The sequence below is a fragment of the Phoca vitulina genome, unplaced genomic scaffold (genome assembly GCF_004348235.1).
Source record: "Phoca vitulina isolate PV1807 unplaced genomic scaffold, GSC_HSeal_1.0 scaffold16, whole genome shotgun sequence".
In the NCBI taxonomy this organism is placed as follows: domain Eukaryota; kingdom Metazoa; phylum Chordata; class Mammalia; order Carnivora; family Phocidae; genus Phoca; species Phoca vitulina.
This window is the reverse complement of record NW_022589719.1, coordinates 22,329,575-22,338,385: the sequence shown is the minus strand read 5'-3', so window position 1 is coordinate 22,338,385 and position 8,811 is coordinate 22,329,575.

Below are 8,811 nucleotides of genomic sequence, written 5' to 3'. Positions count from 1 at the left end.
CTTCTTCTTCTTCTTCTTCTTCTTCTTCTTCTTCTTCTTCTTCTTCTCCTCCTCCTCCTCCTCCTCCTCCTCCTTCTTCTTCTTTCTTCTTTTAAGTAGGCTCGACACCCAGTGTGGAGCCCAATGTGGGGCTTAAACTCATGACCCTGGGATCAAGACCTGAGCTGAGATCAAAAGTCAGGCACTTAATTGACTGAGTCACCCAGGAAACCCTCTGTCACATATTCTTGTTATTTTGTTTCTGGTTTCTATTTGTTTTGTTTGTTTTTTTGCAACCCTTTGTTCAGCAATATTTGAGATTCATTCATGTTGTTGCTTGAACCAGCAATTTGTTAATTTTTAGTGTAGAGTAGCATTTTATTCCATCAATATACCACAATTTCTGCCTTTTTATTGTACTTTCTGGGAGATTTCCCTAACCTTATCTTTCAACATTTAAACTCTTTAAAAATTCTTTTCAGCTTTCATATTTTAAATTTTTATGAAGAAACAAAATTTATTGGGGTGCCTGGATGGCTCAGTTGTTAAGCATCTGCCTCCGGCTCAGGTCATGATCCCAGGATCCTGGGATCGAACCCTGCGTCAGGCTCCCTGCTCCGAGGGAAGCCTGCTTCTCCCTCTCCCATTCCCCCTGCTTGTGTTCCCTCTCTCACTGTGTCTCTCTCTGTCAAATAAATAAAATCTTAAAAAAAACATTTCTTGGGGTGCCTGGGTGCCTCAGTCGGTTAAGCATCTGCCTTCGGCTCAGGTCATGACCCCTAGGGTCCTGGGATCGAGCCCCACATCATCTCTCCCCTCCCTCTCCTTCTGCTGCTCCCCCTGCTTATGCTCTCTCATTCTCTCACTCTCTTAAATAAATAAAATCTTAAAAAAAAAAAAACCACAGAAACGAGATTTCTTGTTCTCTGTTTCTTACAGCTTCCTTTATTTTTAATGGGTGCCATGTTTTCTCTTCCCTAGGAACATTGCCCCCTCCCACCATTCTGTGTTTTATCTGCTTCTTTCCTTCCCTTACCTGCTTTCTCCCCTATTTATTGTGTTCTCTTTCATGCTGGGGTTTTCTTCAAATGTCCAGTGATCCTTGGGTGCCTTTTCCTTTTTGAGAGTAGGGCACTAAATGGACTCTATGTGCTTGGGTGGGTGGATTTGTAGACAGGGCTTACTGGTGGCTACGGTAGGCTGGTTCCATGTGGTCCATGTGATGCAGGCCTTCCCTTCCTTGGCAAACAGTGATCCTCCACTCTACCAGTGTGTATGTGTGTGCAGGACAGAGGTGGGAGTTGGGGTAATAAGTCTAGTCCTAGGTGACTTCAAAGTGATACTAGGTCAGAACAACCCCTAATTTTGGACTTGAGTGGGGAGGAAGCTGGAGGTCTCTGACTTCTGTTTAATCATCTGTGTTTGTGTGTGTGTGTTATTTTTGTTTTTGTTTTGTTTTGTGTTATTTTTGTTTTTGTTTTGTTTTGTTTTTGAGAGGTGGGGAGGGGTAGAGGGAGAGAGAATCTTAAGCAGGCTCCAAGCCCAGTGCAGAGCCCAGCACAGAGCTTGATCTTGCCACCCTGAGATCATGACCTGGGTCAAAATCAAGAGTCTGATGCTTAACTGACTGAGCCACCCAGGCATCCAAGTATCTGTTTTTAATATAGCAATTTCCCACCCTCCTCAATGTCTAGTGAAATCAAGTTAGAAGATTCTCTGTGTCCATTTCTCTAGAAAAGACATCTCTAATGGTCTACAGGTACAGGAGAGGGATAGTACCTTGACTGCCATGGGAGGGGTTAGGGTGGGCAATCTGGCGGGGGGTCATACTGCTTCTTGCATAGGTTTTGAATAAAGATTCCTGTACTTTCAGCCATAGATTTCACCTCAACCTTCTGAGGGTCCTGGTCCCTCCTATCCCTGTGGCTTTTCTGTGGTTCTGGGTGGGCAAATTGGCTTTCTTCTTTCCCATGGCCCCCCTTTGGGCACTCACCATCGGTAGCTGATGGGAGCTTTGTCAGCAATTGTGTAGGTGGGTCATTGTTTGGCTTCCACATATGTGCCTCATCGTCTGAGGTGGCCAGAGGTATAGGGAGGTATAGGTGAGCTTTACCCCAGCTGCAGAGGGCTAAGGCTGGCAGAGAAGTTCCCTTAAGGGTACCTGGTCCAGGAAGCAAATTGGCGCCATGAAGGGAAACCAAACAGAGCAATAATTATTGTACTAAGAAGTTAATATAAAAAAAATATAGGTGCTAATCCTCACATATCAAAAAAGACATTGATAAAATTCAATTTTCATTCCTAATATAAAATCCTAATAAAATAGGAATAGAAGGAAATTTCCAAAATGTAAGAGATTATCAGGAACCTATAAGAAACGTCATAAAAACAAGTGAAAAGCTGACGTCAGTGAAAAACCAAAGATACCTTCTGTCTCTATTCCTAATCACCATTGCTTTGGAGCTCCTAATGAATGTAGTAAGAAAAGAAAATGAACTAAGATGCATAAATATTTAAAAGAAGAGGTAAAATAATTATTTGCATAAGAGATTCTTGCCTATCAAAAAATCACGAGAATCAAGTCGGAACGATCATAAACTATGCACGAATTTAGTAGGATGGCTAGTCCGAATATAAATTTACAAAAATCAATGGCTTTCCAGTAGACAAGCAAGGACAATTTAGAAATAAAGATAATTTAGAAATAAATGTAATTTATTTAATCCGACAATCATTAGAAAGATCCTACTCGCAATAGCTGCAAAAGCTATAAAATACCTTGAAATAAACCTAATAAGAAATATGTTAAGTCCACAAGAAGCAAACTATAAAACTTCACTGACGATTGTAAAAGAAGACTTGAGTCTGTTGGAGAAATGTACCACATCCCTGAAGGAAAACTCAGGATTCTGGAAATGTCAATTCTGCTCAAATTATCCTAAAAATGTAATGGCATCCCATCAAACTCCCGATGGCTTTCTCCCCCAAACCCATGACCCCAATCTAACTGTGAGAAAAACATCAGGTAAACCACAATAGAGGGGCAGTCTATAAATATCCAACCATTACTCCTCAAAATTGAGGTCAACCGAAAGAAGGAAAGTCTGAGAAACTGGCAGAACCAAGAGGACCCCAAGGAGATATGGTAACTAAAGCAAAGTCGTATCCCAAGTGGGATCCCACAGCAAAACATCTGCAGGGAAAAACTAAGGGAATCTGAATAAACTCTAGACTTCAGTTAACAAAAATGTATCAATATTGGTTCCTTAACTGTCACCAATGTATCATATTAATGTCCGTGTTGATAATAGGGGAAACCAGGTGCAGAGTATATGGGAACTTTGTAATATCTTTGCAATGGTTCTGCAAATCTAAACAGGTTTTTTAAAAAAATAAAGCCCGTTTCAAGAATCTCAATGGGATATTTTTGAGGGAAGCAGACCAAAGGGGAAACTTTCAACTTTATTCTAAACATTACCTGGAATAATAATTGGATGCTGACAGGACAAGATTTCCCTTCCAAGATTCATGGATGTCTACCAAGTTAAGGCGAAGCGAAGAGAATTCCATCTCCTCTCTTGAAGACCAGCCTCCGACAAGAAGAAAAAACAGAACACCAAATCCGCATTGGGTGGAAGGAAGAGGCAGCAGAAATCTCAGATCACAATGTAAGCAGATGGAAGGCAGCTGGAGGGAGAAATGCCTTGATTGAGAAGCAAGAGTCAAATGATTTTTCATGTCGTAATATACCAGGGACATCTTCACAAGTGCATGACCCTTCATCTGTAATAGGATTTTTAATAGCTGCATTGTATTCAGCATGTCACAAGACATTCAGGTGTTGTCAAATTTTTTTGGACATTGTAATAATAATGACTGTGTAATAATCACAGTGACATCCTCACGCACACATCTTTGCCTGTTTGTCTGGTTCTAGGGATTTTCTAAGAATGAAACCACTGGATAAACAGTACCTCTGTTATTAAGGTTTTTCTTTAATTTTCCCTCCAAAACTTTGTACTGATTTATAATTATTCCAGCAAAGTATGTGGTGACCCATTGCCCCCTCCTCTTGTCATCAGCTTTCCTTGTTAGCATTCTATTTTTTAACTTGTCACTGAAGTATAACATCCATAAGGAAAATTACACAAATCAGGTTTAATGCTCACAAATTGTATGTTCCCATATAACCAACACCCGAGTCAAGAAATGGAGCATTTCCAGGGGTGCCTGGGTGGCTCAGTCATTAAGCGTCTGCCTTCGGCTCAGGTCATGATCACAGGATCCTGGGATTGAGCCCTGCATCGGGCTCCCTGCTCAGCGAGGAGCCTGCTTCTCCCTCTCCCACTCCCCCTGCTTGTGTTCCCTCTCTCGCTGTGTCTCTCTCTGTCAAATAAATAAATAAAATCTTTAAAATAAAAAAAAAAAGAAAAAGAAATGGAGCATTTCCAGCCCCAGAAGACTCCACCCAGACAAAAACCCCAAGAGGCAACCACTATTTGGATTCTATCACCACAAGTTGGTTTTGCTAATTCTTGAACTGCATGGCAATGGAATAATACGGTGTATAGATTTTAATATCTACTCCTTTTGATCATCATTATAGCTGTGAGATTCACCCATATTGTTGAGAAGAGCAGAAGTTTGCCACTTCCATTGTTGTGTAGTATTCCATTGTGTGACTATACCAGGGATCCATTTTACTGTTGGTGGGCATTTAAGTTTTGTCCAGTTCTTGGCTATTTTGAACAAAGCTACTAGAAACATTTTTGGATGCTTTTTGATGGACACGTGTATAGTAATCTCTTTTGGGTAGTTACCTTCGATTCAAAATGCTTGGTGATGAGATAGGTGTATGTTTCACTTTATACAAAATTTTCCAAAAGTTTCCCAAAGTAATCATATCAATTTACACTCCCCAAAACATTAGGTGAGAGAGTTCCAGGTGTTCCACATAATTAATAACCCTTAGTATTGTCAGTCTTTATTCTTACTCATTCTGGAAGGTGTGTAGTGATGTCTCGTTGTAGTTTTCATTGGCTTTTTCTTGATGAATAATGATGTTGAGCACCTTCTCGTGTGTTCATTGGTCATTTGGACATCCTCTCTTGTGAAGTGCTTACTGTGTTTTTTGCCCAACGTCTAGTTGAGTTGTTTGTCTTTGTTTTATTGATTTTTCACATATATGTATTGCGAATATCTTCTCCCAGTATGGGGCTTGCTTTTTCACTCTCCTGACGTCTTTCAATGAACAGATGGTCTTAATTTTAATGAAGCTTATTTTATGGTTCATGGTTTTGTGTCCTGTTTGAGAATTTTTTGCCTATCCCAAGGTCATAAAGACATCCTTTTATGTTTTCAGCTAAAAGCTTTAGACTCTTTTGTCTCCCACATTCAGATCTATGATCCATTTCAAATTAATTTTGTGTATGATGTGAGGTAAGGATCAAGGTTCCTTATTACCTATATGGATAGCCAATTGATGGAAGAACATTGAACGTTTATTTAAAAAGCATCCTTTATCCCTTGAATTGCAGTGCCCCATTGTCAAAAATCAGTTGACCATTAAAAAAAAAAAATCAGTTGACCATAGAAGTGTGGGTCTGTTGCTGGACTCTATCCCACTTCCTTCTTCTGTTTATCCTTCCATCAAAACCATATAGTCTTCTTAACCATTGTAGCTTTATATTTTAAGTATTAATATCTGGTGGTATGAGTCCCCCAGCTTTATTCTCCTTCAAGACCATTTTGGCTATTTTGGTTGCTCTGCATTTCTGTATATATGTTAGAGTCAGCTTTTCAATTTCCTGTTGGGATTTGATTGAGATGTTTCTGAGTCCATAAGTCAATTTGGAGAGATAATTGATATTTGGAGAGAAACGGTATTGAGTCTTCTAATCAATACATATGAAATGTCTTTCCATTTCTTTTAGTCTTATTTAATTTGTCTCAACAATGTTTTATAGTTTTCAGTGTGCATATCTTGCAATTTTTTCATTACTTTCATTCTGAGGCATTTGATTTTTAAAAATCCACTTCTAAATAGTGGATATTAGAGTTCTATTTCCAATTCATTTTAAGATTATACAGAAATACAATTGATATGTGAAGTCCCTTTGTTTAAACAAACTTTCCAGATTTTTTATTAATTCTAATATTTTTTCACAAATCCTTTTGAATTGTTGACATATACCATCTACATCATATGTGAATAAATGCTAGTTTTACCTTTTCCTTTCCAATCTTATGCCTTTCCTTTTTCTTGCCTTATTCCACTGGCTAGAATATTCAGTACAATGCTGAATAGAAGCAGTGATAGTAGCCTTCCTTGTCTTGTTTCTAATTGTAGGGGACAGCATTCACTATTTCACTATTAAAAGATGTTACCTAACTGTTTTTGTAGGTACCATTTATTTGATTAAGGAAGTTCCTTTTTTTTTTTTTTTTAAAGATTTTATTTATTTATTTGACAGAGAGAGACACAGCGAGAGAGGGAACACAAGCAGGGGGAGTGGGAGATGGAGAAGCAGGCTTCCCGAGGAGCAGGGAGCCCAATGCGGGGCTCGATCCCAGGACCCTGGGATCATGACCTGAGCCGAAGGCAGACACTTAATGACTGAGCCACCCAGGCGCCCCAAGGAAGTTCCTTTTTATTCTCAGTTTTCTGGTAGTTTATTATGAACAAATATTGAATTTTGTCAAAGAATAAGTCTATATCTATTGAGATGATTATATAATTTTTCTTCTTCATTCTGTTAATGTGGTGAATTGCATTGAAATAAAGTTACAGTAACCTTGCATTCTTGGACTAAACCACTTGGTCATGATTTATTTCCCCTTTTTATATGTCACTAGATTTGATTTACTAATATTTTGCTTGGGATTTTTACATTTATATTTATGAATGATATTGACCTGTAATTTTCCTTTCCTTTCTTATAATATATAATAATAAAAATGTCAGATTTTGTTATCAGAATTATGTTAGCTTTACAAAACAAGTTTGGAAGTCTTTTCTCTGTCTCTGTTTTCTGGAAGGATTTATATATGATTGGCATTATTTCTTCCTTAAATATTTGGAAGAATTCATCAGTGAAGATATCTGGCCCTGGAGGTTTCTTTGAGGGAGGGTTTTTAATTAAAAACTCAACTTTTTAAATTAATATCAGACTGTAGTATTTCTACTTTTTCTTGTATCATAAGTTATGTTTTCAAGGAATTTGCTCATTTAATCTAAGTTGTCAAATTTGCTGGCATAAATAAATCAATGGTACTTGATATCACCATATCTTTTAATGTTTGTAGAATCTGTAGCAATGATCTCGTTTCTCAGTGACATAATCTGTGTTTTCTCTCTTTCTCTCTCTCTCTCTCTTCTCTCACTCTCTCTCTCTTTCCTTGATCTGTCTTAACCAGGGGTTTATAGATTTTATTTACTTATTTAAAAGCCTACCTTTAAAAAAAAGCCTACCTTTTATCTATGTTGACTTTATTGTCTATTTTTTTCTATCAATTTGATTTCTGCTTTCATTTTTATTAGGTCTTGCCTTCTACTTTATTTAGGTGTAATTTGCTGTTGTTTTTCTAGCTTACTGAGATAAAAGTTTAGAAAAGTTGATTTTCCATGTGTCTTTTTCTCTAATAATTGCATTTAAGCTATAAATCTCTCTGTAATCACTACTTTTAGATGCATCTCAAAAGCTTTCCTTAGCCTTTAGTTCAAAATATTTTCTAATTGTCATTGTGATTACTTCTTTGACCTATGGACTATTTAGGCATGTGTTGCTTAATTTCCAAACATTTGGACATTTTCTAGTTGTCTTTTTGTATAGGTTTTTTAATTGAATTTCACTCCAGTAGAGAGCATATTCTGTACAATTTTAGCCCTTTGAAAATTTTTGTTATTTGCTTTATGGCCTATCATATAGTCTATTTTGGTAAATGTTCCACAAGCATTTAAGAAGAATATTTATTCTGAAGTTAATGAATATAATGTTTTATATATGTGTTAACTAGGTCAATCTGGTTAATCATTTTGTTTAACTATTCCATATTTTGCTACTTTATTGTTTGCTCACTTGCTTTATCGTTTACTGAGAAATATATTAAAATCTATAACTCTGATTTTGAATTTCTCCATTTCTTTTTAAAAATTTTGTTATTCTAGCTTTAAATATTTGAAGCTTTTAAACTGGGAGCATATGAATTTTGGAAAGTTTCTTCTTTTTTTGCATTTAATACTTTTTGCCTTTAAATCTACTTTGTTTGACAGTAATATAATCACCAGTTTTTTGCTAATAGTTTCATGCAATATCTCTTTTCATTTTTTTTTTTAACTCAACCTTTGTGCTCCTATATCATGTGTGTGTCTAATAAACCACTGATAGTTGGGTCTTGTATTTGTAGTCCAACTTGACAATTTAAAATTTTAATTGGACTAGTTATCCCTTTATAATTAATCTAATTACTGATGTGGTTGGATTTAACACTTCCATCATGTGGTTCAATTTTTATCTGAATCATCTATTCTTTGTCCCTGAATTCCCCCATTCCTGCCTTTCTTGATTTATCAACTATCTTTATATTTTTCATTTCTGTTAGCATCTTAGTTAGAGATATATTTTTTTCTCTTAGTGGATCTGAATTGCATCCCTGCATTATTGCAGCTTACCTTAAGGTCATACTTTTACTTCTTGAACAAGGCAAGAACTTTACCTCCTCTTGTCCTTTGTACTATTATTGTCATTCATCTGTGCTCATACATTTACTCTAAGCTTAGGATACATTATCGCTATTGCTGAGTTAAGTAATCAATATTGTTTTATATTCATC